The 13819-nt window shown below is 36.5% G+C and overlaps 1 long non-coding RNA gene across 1 annotated transcript; it reads left to right on the top strand.

Annotated features, from left to right (window-relative positions):
* Positions 1-6303: 6303 nt before the first annotated feature.
* Positions 6304-13465, top strand: LOC128821818 (uncharacterized). Its single transcript, XR_008441243.1, has 3 exons — positions 6304-7668; positions 10737-10843; positions 13397-13465. It is a non-coding gene; the product is annotated as an uncharacterized LOC128821818 (long non-coding RNA).
* The last annotated feature ends 354 nt before the right edge of the window (positions 13466-13819 follow it).

Below are 13819 nucleotides of genomic sequence, written 5' to 3'. Positions count from 1 at the left end.
AGGTGCTTTTACCATAGTTGTTACTAGATAGGAAACTCTACCTTCACCTCCTGTCTGCAGCATTATTAGCTGTCAAGACATGTTCCTTTAGGCTGTCTTGCTTGCTCTGTTCTATCTGGATACGTAACAATGCACATCTGAAGAAGTGTTTATTGACTTCAGTGAGATTTGGAGTTTATATGTCTGGGAACACTCTAGAAAACTAATACAAATTAACTAAAAGTGTGAATTTAAAGTTGTGATTAACTGCATTATGTGCACATTCTCATTCAAAATTAAAGTGGCTCTAATTCAATCTAACTACTTTTACTTCCAAAGTAAATTAATACATTCTAAATGAGAGTTGGCTATGCAGAAACTTAAAGTGGTTTAGCCAATCTATTTTAAAAGTTAATTCAGATTGATTTTTCTGCATGTTCTAGACAAAAACATCAGGTCTTATATGAAATGTGAAATCCTATTTCATTTAGGTGTGTAGTGTAAAATGTTACTTGCTAGTTCCTCTAAGAATTATTCTGCATGTTTGCAGCCTATGTCTTATACCTAGAGATGTTTTTTAAGGCTCAAAATACTGCTTTTGTCATTATTTTCTACATTACTATTCCTTTGCAACAGAAGATTTCTACGGGTATGTCACTCAACCTCTCTGGACCTCAGATCAGCAGTATCTGAGTGTTTTTAAAATAAATGCTTTTATGTCAGGCTTTTAAAGCTGTTGCAAATCTTCAGAAGGAAGAGAAATTAACATATTAATATTATATCTTGAACCAGCACAAAACAGAACTCTGGGCCATAAAGAATATGTAAGTAAAAGAAGGCAATCTGGGCTGGTTTAGAGAAGTTATTGTATACATGCATACATACAGGTCCTAGCTCCCCTTAGATTAAAAAACAATGGCTATGGACTATAATGTGTGACAGCAGAGATCCACACTAACTGCTGGACTACTGTTAATGCCACACACTTATTTACTGGCTCTTATAGAAGCAGAATAAAATGCAGCAATAAAGATGATTGCAGAAGATTCTTGTTAACAACCACCCCTATCAATACAGAAGTAGTTAATGGTATTTTCTTAGAGCATGATATCATGTAATATGTTTTACCTACTTATCAAATTCAGAGCAAAAGGACAATTATTTTTACAAAGCTGAAGCATGCTGTATTCTTCCAAAGAGAACCATTAGTATATTGTTAGTTCACTATTAGCTCAAACAACCTCATTTGCTGATAGATTGATTGATAGATGGACAGAAGAACAGTATTTTTGGTATGTGTAACCTGTGAAGGTAAGTTAGAGGAAGACATATGAAGTGCCTCAATGAGTTAGTATAACAAATTTTGCCACTGGTCAATAAAGATTTGTGCTCCTAACCTTCTTGGTGGTTTTGATGAGAAAGGAGAGATATGCCTGCCTATTAAAGTGCAGCTGTACCATATCCTAGAATACTGCTTTTCATTTAACTAAGGGTCCCTGGAGAGCTTCTTTTCTGATAAATCTGAAGACTACCCTGATGCTATGACTGTTATTGTTATCAGTACTTGTTCTATGAGGTTGGTGTGGAAAAACTACCACATATTACAGCCATACCTTCATTTGATTGTGTAGTTGTACCTGGACAGAACAGGGTCTTTGAGAAATAGATTACTATTTAAATTAGATTAAAAAAAAAAAAATTGGGCTGTGAAAGTCAGGGGTAGGAACAACTTTAGGATTTTTAAAATTTGACTTATGAAAGGTGGGATAAGAATTCTTGAATTAACTTGTAACTGGAATAATTTAAATGCCTTAAATTCAGTGTAGAGATATGAATATATTCATGCTTAATATGTCAAAATTTTAACATCTGGCCTTAAAATCATATCTTTTTCTTTTGGATCGGTTGGTATTTCAAAGAACTAAATGCACTAAATCTTCCAAAATCAAATATAGAACGCCCAGCAAAATGTCACGTTTTGATCTAAAGCAAGTTAATCTTATCTTTTAGCACAAGCCTGTCTAGAAGCCACACAAAAATTTAAGCTCTTGGTGTGTTCAAGACGTATTTTGAATCCAAAGACAGTTCTTGTGGCTCAGAACTGCTTTTTCATGCTTATTTATGGCTATTTATGGAAAGGATATTCAATATCTAAGGAACTTTATACAACACTTTTCAAAGTCTCATGAGAGTAAAAAAAATGAAATCATTTTTGGAAAAATATACAGATGACAAACCTGTTATTCACATTCATGTCACAGTTTGTGTGCTACCCCAAAGCACTTCCTATTCAATTTGCCTTCTCCAGAATTTGTACTTATGTTGATAAGACAAGGATAATTTGATACACAATAAAACACAGTGAAAAAAAAAAAAAATAATCAACTATGAGTTGATTTCTATTTGGTAAAGTCTATACAGTATTTCTCCCTGAAAGTAGAAAGATTTCTCTGTGACTGCTGAATTGAAATAGTAATAAGAAGGGGATATTCACTGAAAAAAATAAACAGCAGTACCAACTCCATGACATAGGAAGTTTATTCAAAGTAATGTTGGCTACTTGATCTGCTAAGGCTACAGCTGATGAGTCAGCGTGGTCTGGTATTTAACATACACTGCATGTGTGCAAGCTGTAGTTAAGCTGTAATAAAGCTGTCCAAAAAGAGGCTAAGATTAGAGCTGTTTGTGAAACCGAGCCTACAGCTCTGACTGTGAGTGCAAACAGGCTGGGGTTGCAACTCCAGCAGGTTGCAATCCTTTGCACAGGCATCTGGAAGTTCAGCTGTGGCAAAAATGGCTCCCTGAGCTCTCCCTGAACAGTGCCGTACTATCATAGTCTTAGGACCCTGCTTCAGGGCAAGGGTATTAGTTTAAACCACTGCCAAATACAGTGATTTATCAGCTAAGCTATCTCATGGGACTGTGCTTGAGCCTGTGTTGCAGCTGTACAGCTGGTGTTGTCCCTGAGCAGGGTCAGCACAAAGTAACATTAGATGATGCCACATGTGAAGTCCAACTACAGAGCAAGCCACTAAAACCAGCAAAATTAAGAATGAGGAACTCATTCTGATTAGGCTCAGTGGAAAACCGGTAAAGCCACTGAACTCTGAATGTCTAGATTTTGCTGGTTTTCCTACTATAACAAAGGAAATAAAGATGTTTTAATTCCTCCTATCTCTGCCATCTGTGAATTGAATTTCGGCCTAATTGCTATTCTCCTATGACAAGAATTAGTCAGTGAAATAAAGACTCCTTACATCAGTAGTATTTGAGGAATCACTTGCTCCATTTGTGGCATCTTTAACACTGAATTTCCTACTTGAGTGAGTTTTGTAATTTTTTAAATCATAAACAGATTTGTTTACATTTTTTAATCATAAACAGATTTGTTGCATGTGCATTGCACTGCCAAGGAGTGTGTCCTTGTTTTCGCTGGGACTGAGCTAATTTTCTTCCTAGTAGCTGGTATAGTGCTGTGTTTTGGATTTAATATGAGAATAGTGTCAATAATGTTTTAGTCATTGGTAAGTAGTACTTACCCTAAATTAAGGACTTTTTAGTGTTCCCTGTTTTGGCACTGAGCACAGGGAGGGAGCATAATCAGGACACCTGATCTGAGCTGGCCATAAGGATATTCCAAACCATAGAATGTTTTGTCCAATATTTAAACTGGGGGGAGTCAGCCAGGAGCTGCTGATTTTAAGCTTAGCAGTCTTAAGCTGTGCCAGGAGAAATTTAGGCTAGACATTGCAAAACAGTTCTTTACAGAAAGTATGGTTAAGTACTGGAATGGGCTGCCCAGGGAGGTGGTAGCGTCACTGTCCCTGGAAGTGTTTAAAAAAAAGAATGGATGTGGCACTCAGTGCCATGGGTTAGTTGATAAGGGGGTTTTAGGTCATAGGTTGGACATTATGATCTCAAGGGTCTTTTCCAACCTAGCTGATTCTGTGATTCTATAGCTTGGGAACAGTCTGGACATCGGTCAGCAGGTGGTGAGCATTATATTGTGCATCACTTCTTTCTCTTGACTTTTATTCCTCTTTCCTTTTCTTTACTACTACTACTATTACCATTAGTATTGGTAGCAGCACTCTCCATCTTCCATTCTGCTAAATATCCTGATTTATACTTTATATCCCTTCAGTCATTCACACACAGATACAAGTTCTTACACATTGAGAACTAAAACTTCTCTATATTGATTTTTAGTATGATTCAAAACTCATTCAATGTAGCTATACAAACAAGCACCACAAGGAAAACAGAATTAAATAATCATCCCTAGCAGCTGTGTTTCACATATACACAGAATTGTTTAATGTGATAATCCTATTGATCAAAACAGAATCTTATCTGAGCATTAAAAGTTATTGCTGGAATTTCAAAGACATTCCTAATCCAGATGTACATTTTCTGCATTTTTAGGCTTCAGTATTAAAGATGGTAAGAAAGAAAACTCCTGTGTTTTTCTTTAGCAGCAGACATGCAAATTTATTTTATTCTCCTTTAAAAGCATGCTTCAATTTTGTTCAAATTTTAAAGAAAAACTGACTACTCCTAAAACAGCATATTCCAGCCTAGAAGATAAGAATCTGACATTTTTACAGGGAAAAACATGCCTCAAATGAAAGGCTGCTAAGTAATTTATTTGACCTGGAAGAATTCCTGCTTCAAGATGTTCGCAGGCAAGGGAATAGAAATTTGCATCTGCTATATACGGGACAGGCTTGGAAAGTTATCCATATTATTTCAAGGACTAGACAGAAGGTTCTAAATCCTTGGCTGTGTCTGAAAAACACCTTTGTGTTTCAAAGGAACTAGTAGACTCATTTAAGTCATCCATAGATTTTGGAGTTTTGGATCAGGCACCTAACTATTGAGGCTGACAGCTTTTAGCATATCTAAGGGATGGAGACGATAGCCAAAGATTGTGGGCACAAACAGTGGTCATCCTTGTGTGCCATCGACCACAGAGAGGCCAGCACCAGAGTTATTCCACTGTCTCTGTGCTGCTAGATGCTGTTTATGTTGGGGCGCTCCACCTGTGCATTTAGGACGCCATCTGCTCTGGGGTGAAGCAGTAAGGACTGTATAGGACACATATTCTCTCAGGTTTACTCTTGCTCACTTGATCATAACATCTTTTACAGGGAGCCAAAACAAATGGTGTTTATACATGACCTAACCCAGTGGGTTCCCAGTGCATGACATGGGCTCATATTTGCTATTGCGTTACAAAATATTAAGAAGCTATTGCACTATGTCATTATTATTCAGTGCATGCCAGAAAGTGCAAATGGTGTTTTTGAAAAGCCTCCAGAAAAAGTTCATCTAGCTCTGTAGTTTTGCAGTGTAATGAATAGTCACTTTCCAGCCAGTCAGAATTCTAATTACAGCTCACTGCAAAGAGACAAATGAATTTATCTGCAGTCTCAGTTTGCAGTGAAGGCACACACATGCACAATGAAGTGCATGATGAATGATGACGAATCCATGACCCGTTCTATATTCCTTTCTCAAAGCATGGGATTTCATATCTGTTCAAAGCACAAAAGAAAGGATAAACAATCATCAGTCATTTTTAACAAGAGAAGTTTAGCAAAGGGGAGCAAACAAAATCTGTCTTCAGTTTATGCTACCTGTAAAAGAAATTCAAGTGTTGAGCTTTTGAGGGAAAGCAATGAGAAAAATCAACTCTTAGGTACAAAAAACCTAAACCAAAACATAACAAAAAATCACCTCTTATGAAAAAAACAAAAAACAAAAACAAAACCAAAAAAAAAAACCCCAAAACCGAAACCAAGAAAGAGAGAACCAAAATAAATGAAAAAAAAAAAAACCCTCCACACTTTGACTGAGTCATTTTGGAGTGGTAGAAATGGAAAAATAAATAAAGGAGACAATCACTGTATTTTCCATGAACCTGACACCTAGACAAAATAACCTGCTAGTTTCTAAACCACCTCTCCCTGTGTTTGAGAAGGATGTCCTAAAGATATCAGAATGATCCCTGTGATCCCTGAAGTAGAGAGCGACCTCTCTACTTCACCACCGTGAGCATTCTAGTGGTGGCTGCCTTACACCAGGCTTACTCCTCACTTGGTAGCAGTCAGTGCATTTAGACTGAAGTATTTTGACAGGTAGGAGACTACCATGGCACAAAGCCATAGTACCAGTGCTGAAGAGAGAGGGGAGAGGCTTTGCCAAAATATACCGCTTCAAAGGTAACTGCTTACTGTAATCACACATAATTTATTGAGTATGAAAGACAGTCTGATACAGGCAGGGTGCAATGACCTTGCAATTCATTTCACTTTTCTTTGTCACAGACAGGGCACAGCTGGGTCAGACTGAGGTTCTTATCCACTATCTGACCAATGTGTGCTTTTTTTCCCTCTGCCTAACATTAGTTTTCTTTATAGAGACCAATTAGGAGAAATTCCTTTTCAGGAGTTAGCAGGTCAGATAGAGTGCAGGTGTTTACACTGACCCAACTCAACTGCTCCCTGCTGAATCTGTCCAGAGCACTATCCAGCATGTCGGTGGTCTCCAGACACCACAGGGACCTTGCTGACCTTGCCTGTGCTTGCCCAGAGTTGAAGGCCACCAGGACATCTCCCAGAGCTGCTCCAAATACTGCTTGTCCTTGCATGTCCTTGCATGATGCATTTATCAGCTTGGTCTGGCAGAAAAATAGCATTGAGGTTTTTTTCAGATAGCATTTCAGGAACATCTTAGTGCATCAGTCTGAGTTTCTCATTATTGGAATGTACAGGCTTTATTAAATGTCTGTGCAGTTCCATGTATCACATGGTTTTCCTGAATTTTAACAGGTTCATTAGTTTTGTGACAAACATTACTATAGATAAGATATTTATACAGAGAAAGATGGAGCACACATAAAAAATATTAACCTTGTTAGGCAGCTCCATGTTTTAGATGCTAGCCAGTGTCTTGAGTTCTTCTCTTATCTCCAGGTCCTTTTGTTTAAGTAATTAGAGTATTTTGTTGACATTAAAAGGCTTGAAGGCTTGAATGTCTTAGAAAGTTTAAAGGTATACATTCACCTCCTTTCACTGCACTCAAATTCCCTTTCAGTCTTCTCATAGCATACAAAGTGTACCATGTGCCCTGGAAACTTGACTGATTTCATTGAACTCTAGACAACCAGGATAAGCATATTGTTGACACATAAGCAGATAAGAGGGCAAATTTTGGCATGTGACTATCTAGTGACATGATAAATGTGATGCTTTCAAGCCATGTGCCATAAACCGGCATGTATGCACTGCCTTTTTATTTAATCCTTATTTAGTCCCATTGAATAAATGGGACAGTTAAGGGATCTGTTCTTATAAAATAGATACACTGTAGGTAGTAAACATGGATTTATTTTGTTAATGGGTTTACTTGCAGAAAGTCACTTACTCTTAATGCACATAGTTGCTGAGGATCTGAATGTGTATACATTCAGTAGGCTCTAAGTACTCCTGTGGCAAATATCCCTTTGTTCCAGCTATACTGTAATTTTTTTTCCTAATTAATATACAGACAGTGCTCACTATTATTTTCCCAGGAGAACCACACATTATTTCATTTTGGCTAATCAGATCTTCTCATTTGTTACTCTTTTTGTTTTATAAAGCATCAATATGTTTTACATGTACTTGCCTGATCTCTTGCTTTGAGGTCAAAAAATTTCATAGTGCAAAATGCAGACCAAGAATTTTTCTCTTAAATGAAATTAAAGCAAAACATTCACCTCTGTAGTACTTTTATAAATCAAAGGGTAGGAGAAGGATTTAGGATTCTCTCTGATGAAAAAAAGAAAAAAAAATATAGAGAGTACTAAAAGTCCTGGATACAGCCGCAGAAGGCAAAGGCATTCAATGTAAGAAAAATGTTGTGTATGCCCCCAGTATTTGCAACATTTACTCCCAGACACTTGGGATGCTGTTAAACAGTAACACCTTATGATGTTTTTACAAGAGCAAAAGGAGACAATCTTCAGTACTAGTAGGGCCCTCCAAGCCCTTCTGAATTCCCACTGATCTGGGATCCAGCCACTTTAAGAAAAGGTTCTCACATCACTCTATGTCAAGGCAGAACTCAGCCTATAGGTTTCTCCTGAGTCCTTTCTGTACTTCATAACACTTAAAGTCATGCAAAGAGATATGCTCAAGGAGCTGGAAAAACAAATTCAAATTGATGTAATACAGCTGGGGAAAATCAGCTCATGAAACCCAAATCTGCCATTAGTTTTTTGACTTCCTGTTATTCTGGGAATTATAATGTAAGAATATTCGTCATAGCTTTTAGGCCATCATTTAAGGAAGTCTTAAGATTTTTACTATTTGCACAACATGAAGTGTATCAAGTTTTCCCATAGTGGCAAATGAGAAAATGATGGAGCTGATCTCCAAACTGAACTTTATTATCAACAAACTAATATCACTACTGAATTTACCACTGGTGTAAATGTTCTGAAGTACAGTCCATGTCAACTCTTAGAGCTCTTCTTAGAGAAAAACTCAGTAAAAATTCAATTTCTAGATGTTTTCTGGTGAACCAGCTTATCAGTTTCATCAGTGAAGCCTTAGGCTCCAGCACTTCTCCTCATCTCTGTTTCTGCTCATACATAGTAGACCTTCTGAAATATATGTCGTGAAGACATATAAAGCTGGTAAGAAAGAATCCTTTTCCAGCATCAAAGCTGGCTAACAGCTCCAAAAAATGTGAATTTTTTTAAATCAAGGAAATATAATTTTTTCTTTTTTTTTTTTTTTTTTTAATTTGTCGTCTTCAAGGATCTATGTGCTTTCTTGCTGGTACTATTGGAGTTTCCTATTGCTGCAGCTCATTATTCTTGCCACAGAAAATAAGTGTTCTTTGCATAATTCCCAATATTTTGTGGGTGTTTTCCAGATTCCACACTGAAATGGACAGTCCTTACCCAAAAAACTGCTCAGTCAACAGCAGTAACTGCAAATCAACATAGTTCTTCCATTTATACAAGAAAATGTTATATTACAACACACTGCATGTGCATTAAGATCTCTTTTTTTCCCTATTTTCAGGGCAAAGAGGTCTTTGCTATCAGGCATTCAGAAATTCAACAGACTTTTCAACTTTTAAAATTATTTTTCTTGCAAATAGAGCACAAGATAAAACAAAAAGGTCCAAGCCTATCGAGTTATATTATAAAAATCCAATACTTAACATTCCCTCTGTGCACAATTTTTTTTTTTTTGTTCTTTTTCATTTTCACCCTAATTTATAAACTGGAGGTTCACAATCCAGCTGCTAGCATTGGGTATCCATTCCATAGCACCACTTGAATGAACAGCAGTCCAGCTGTAGCAGAGGATGTTATTGTTTTTTCCAGCTGGTCACAAACCTGACAGTGGCACTGGCTGCAGAACAATGCAGTTACTGGAAGAAAGGAAGAAAGGAGGGGAAAATAATCACAAAGGAGGTTGAAAATTGGTTGCAAAAAACTGCAAAGATTTATATTATTGAAATCCAAATTTAGCATAACTAAACAGTTCTGATAAATCATGGGTGGCCCATGCTACATCATCATGGAGCGTAGAATGGTATGATGCTATTTTCCAGGCATTTTTCAAGAATTTTACTAACTATTCCCTTTTGCAGAGTTATTTCCTACCTTCAGGTTTACATTGCATAAAGAACCTTCCAAGAAACAGGCTGGATTTTTCCCTAGAGGTTTTTTCCAGCACATTAGATTCCTATAAGTACATGGGTGGGAGGTCAGGTATCACTTTTGGCCTGGCTTTCAGTCATGCTAATGGCATCAGATTCATCCCAAAAGAGTAGAGAAGGGAATCTGATGTCCAGAGGAAACCACAAGCAGCTGCCAAAGAAGTGCGGGAGGGAATGAGCTGCTTGTACACAACACTGGATAATCATTGTGTCCTTACGCAGCATGTCCAGACCACAACATAAATTCAATCAGAGTAGGGGAAAATGCACTGGGGATGTCTCAAGATGATTACTAACAATTACCAGCATAATTTCTGTGCTTATTGCATTTCTATTTTCTTCACTGAAAAAATACTGTACTTCTGACAGCTCTTCTATGGACAGACATTTCACTGAGTTCTCTTTGTACTATTATCTGTGAAAATAACAGAAAATAAGGGCAAAGGAAAGACAGAAGCTACAAAACAACAATTCTAGAAAAATAATCTGTAAAATAGTATAAGGAGTAAAAGGAAAAAATTACTCATTCAACAGAGTAGAATGTTGGAAGGCAGGCAAGGAGGATCACCATATTGTCCCAGGTGCTGTTAAGGATTTTTCCCTCTAACTTTAAATTTTCATATTAGTCTTCTTCAATAATGGGAATGAAAACAAAAAAAAAATGTAAGTTTTAAAAATTGATCTGTGCATATTATCAGATAGGAGACAGATGAACGTAAGGCACTGTGATGGACCAGAAGTTTCTTGAGGTCTATTCCAACTTCATCTCCTACAATCCCATGATAAGGCAGAATGTTATCAGAGACAGATACCGAACTGAGAAAAGTAACTGATCATGCTGAACAAATGTGAGAGACAAGATCATTCTTTAAAGAATTCTTAAGAAAATACTGTGCAGGATTTATATTGTGACAGAATGATCTAAGTGATTTTGGTTTATGTTTCAGGATTACTATTTGCTTCATGTGAACTGGAACACTTGTTTCTTTTGGATGCTTCCCTTTTAAACAAATCCCCTGTGGCTTCTTTTTTAGATATAAATAAAATTGAAAAAAAATATGTGGAGTGTGGATGAAGGAGGAAAAACAACAGATCCAGACTCCCTGGTACCATTTGTGGCAGAAGATGCCAAATATAACAAGTAAGTTTTACAACAAGCATTACTGAATAGTCACCTTTCTCATGAAAACTCTGAGGCAAGAAAAAAAATTACAGTTTAATACTGTCTCTTGATAAGCATTTTTCAGCAATCCATAAAATGTGGTTATCTCCAATGTCATGAGAGAAATCAGATGTTCTTGCATTTAGAGCTACAGTCTAAAACTGAGCATACCCTGCAGTAGGATACCCTAGTTGTGTAGGTCTAGCATTAAGACATGGAAGCTTTCCACCTAGAATTAAGACAGTGACCCAATCTGCTCCCTATTCTAAGGCCACATATATATAGGTCATGCATGAAAAACATGTCCAAAATACTGTACAGTGTCTCTTGAAAGAGTTGGTTCACATTTCATCAACACTGCACATATTAGGAAGTTTTCTTATTATCTGCCTAAAACTTTCCTCTATGCAAATAAGACTTTACTTCTTGCGTCACTGTGAAGGAAATGTAAGATTTTTCACCATCACTTTTCTTTACACCATTCTTTAAAACTTCTCATATATTAGATTAGTATCACATCTTTCATTGCTTCCTCAGTTTTTCCTCAGAGATTATTTAATTTAATTTTTTATCCTTTTTGTTGCTGTTCCTTGAAGTACTTTTAGTTAATGTAGATCTTTTTTGCTGTCCTCTGCAGACACAAAATATTCTTGGCTTGGGGCTTAAACATTAAATAAAAAAAAAATTTAAAAAAAAAAAAGAAAATCTGTTTCTCATGCCTTTTGTAAAATGCTGCTGTTACTAAACCTATAATGAAAGTTCAGATTATATCTTGTTTTCTTATGGGTTAGTGTTTTGCATTTATGTGTTTCATATTTTCTTTCTCACTGATACTTTTTTGAAAATTCTAGCAGACAATAAGAATTTGATAATTTTTCAGTTTTTCATTTGTCTGTAGAGTAAGTGTAAAATTATTAAGCCTGAACCTGTTTCATCAACTACATCACATTTGAAGGACTAGCCAAGACCTGTGCTATCAGCTTTATATCATCTTGGCTGTGAAGTGTTGACTATTCCTTTTTGATATGTCTTGTTGACTGTCTGTTGTGGTAGATGGATCGGATGACTACTTCCCACCAGTTTCAGATAGATCTTCTGGGAAGCAGCTGTGTCTTTGAGAATGCATATTATGGTAATTACTCATAGCTATCAAGGGAAATGGTCTCTCTAAAGACAAAAACTACTTAGAGTTTTGGTTCAGTAACATGCAATGACTTTGATTCAGTAGATTTGTATTTTTTCAATATTGCAAGTTATTTTTTACTCCTTTTTTCGTTCTTATTCCTCATCTTATGGGATGGACAATGTGAAAAGTATTTTTTACCTGTCTAAGGGGTGCACAGATTTTATTATGTTTTTCTGTAGCACATCTTTGTGACTTTTGTTACCCACTTTGTAAAGAAGGACAAAGAGAGGCTCCAGTCACATTATTTTCACAGTAAATTTTAGTGCGCATAGTTCTCTGCCAGTGCAGCTACTTGATCAATATAGCAAAATGGTAAACCCAGTACAGTTGAGGCTGGAATTTACCAGCAGAGGGAGTCTACCTAGTGTCACATGTAGAACAAAATATGCTGATTTCACAATTTCAGACCATAGATTTTACAGAAAGTCTGAGAATACAAAATATAATAGTATGAGTGGCAACCTTGAAGTATGTTCTGAATATAAACTGTAATACCAAATGTAAACACTTCCGTTAGAAAAGGAAGTTGATGTATCTTAAATTACTGAATTAATGAAGTAACCTGCTGCTTATGCCAGCTTTGACATAAATGTCTGATAAAAATGAAAGCCAAAACACTGTTTTTCTTTGAGGAAGAATAAAATAAAATCCTTTGACTAAGACCAATTAATTTTTCCAGAAGTAACATTCTCATCTAAAATAATAGGTTTCATGTCAACATACAGACTTAGTAAAAAGAAATATTTTGTGGGCAATACCTAAGAGCTGTTGTAAGAGACCAAAAAGGTCACTAGTCCAAGATAGCATTTTCTTCATTTTTTATACTCTGGTTAAAACATAGTATGGGAATTTTCTAATGCTGATAGTTTATGTTCAGGATCTCTTAAGAGAAGTGACATTGAAACAACATTTACTCTCCAAACCAGAAAACCCATAATGCATTCTCATCATTCTGAAGTCATAATTACAAAGCCACTAACATTTTTCGTTCGATTTTATTTGAATATTCTGATACTTGGATCTAATAAGTAGCACAATATCAGCATTTAAGTATTCTATCATCAGATGAAATAAGTCTATCATCAGAGATGACTATAATTTCCTAGATTTTAAAATACCTAAGTAAAAATGTATGAGGCTCTAAAAATATTGAAGTCATTTATCCCATGTAATATTCAAACAGGTTACACTAATAATGATCTTAGCTCAGCATACATAGGTTGTTTAGATCATATAAAAAGATGTATTATATCTTTTTAAATTCTACCCTGAATCCCACATTGTATATGCAAAAAACTAAGCAAATAATCATATCTTTATACACCTCCCTATGTTCTCATTGGCAGCTTTCACGACATCTCCTGAATGCTCTAGCTGTATCCTCAGTAAGCCATAAATACAGGCTCAAGAATTCACAGATACACCATTCCTCTTCAATCTCCATCCACTTATCTGTGCCCAGTGAGAGGATGGAGAGGGCCCTGCTACATCATTTCTTGGAGCCTGGACAGAAGCCAGTGCTGAGCAGAGGTAGGATCCAGTTCTTTGTGAGATGCTCAGCCTTCCTCATCTTTTCTCCATGAACAGTCAGTGCCTGGACCTGACAACTTGTATCAGGTTGCAGAGCACAGCAATCTGATAGGTTCCTGCTGCCTGAACACCTGTGCAAAAGCACTGGTGCCAGAAGTGCACTTGCATTTCTTCCAGTTCTCCTCAGTCAACATAATTTCTACAGACAGTGTTGCCTCTGGCCAAGCCCTGATAGAGCA

Source organism: Vidua macroura, chromosome Z (assembly GCF_024509145.1).
Source record: "Vidua macroura isolate BioBank_ID:100142 chromosome Z, ASM2450914v1, whole genome shotgun sequence".
In the NCBI taxonomy this organism is placed as follows: domain Eukaryota; kingdom Metazoa; phylum Chordata; class Aves; order Passeriformes; family Viduidae; genus Vidua; species Vidua macroura.
Note: the sequence above shows the minus strand (reverse complement) of the source record. Positions and strands in the feature narration are given on the sequence as shown.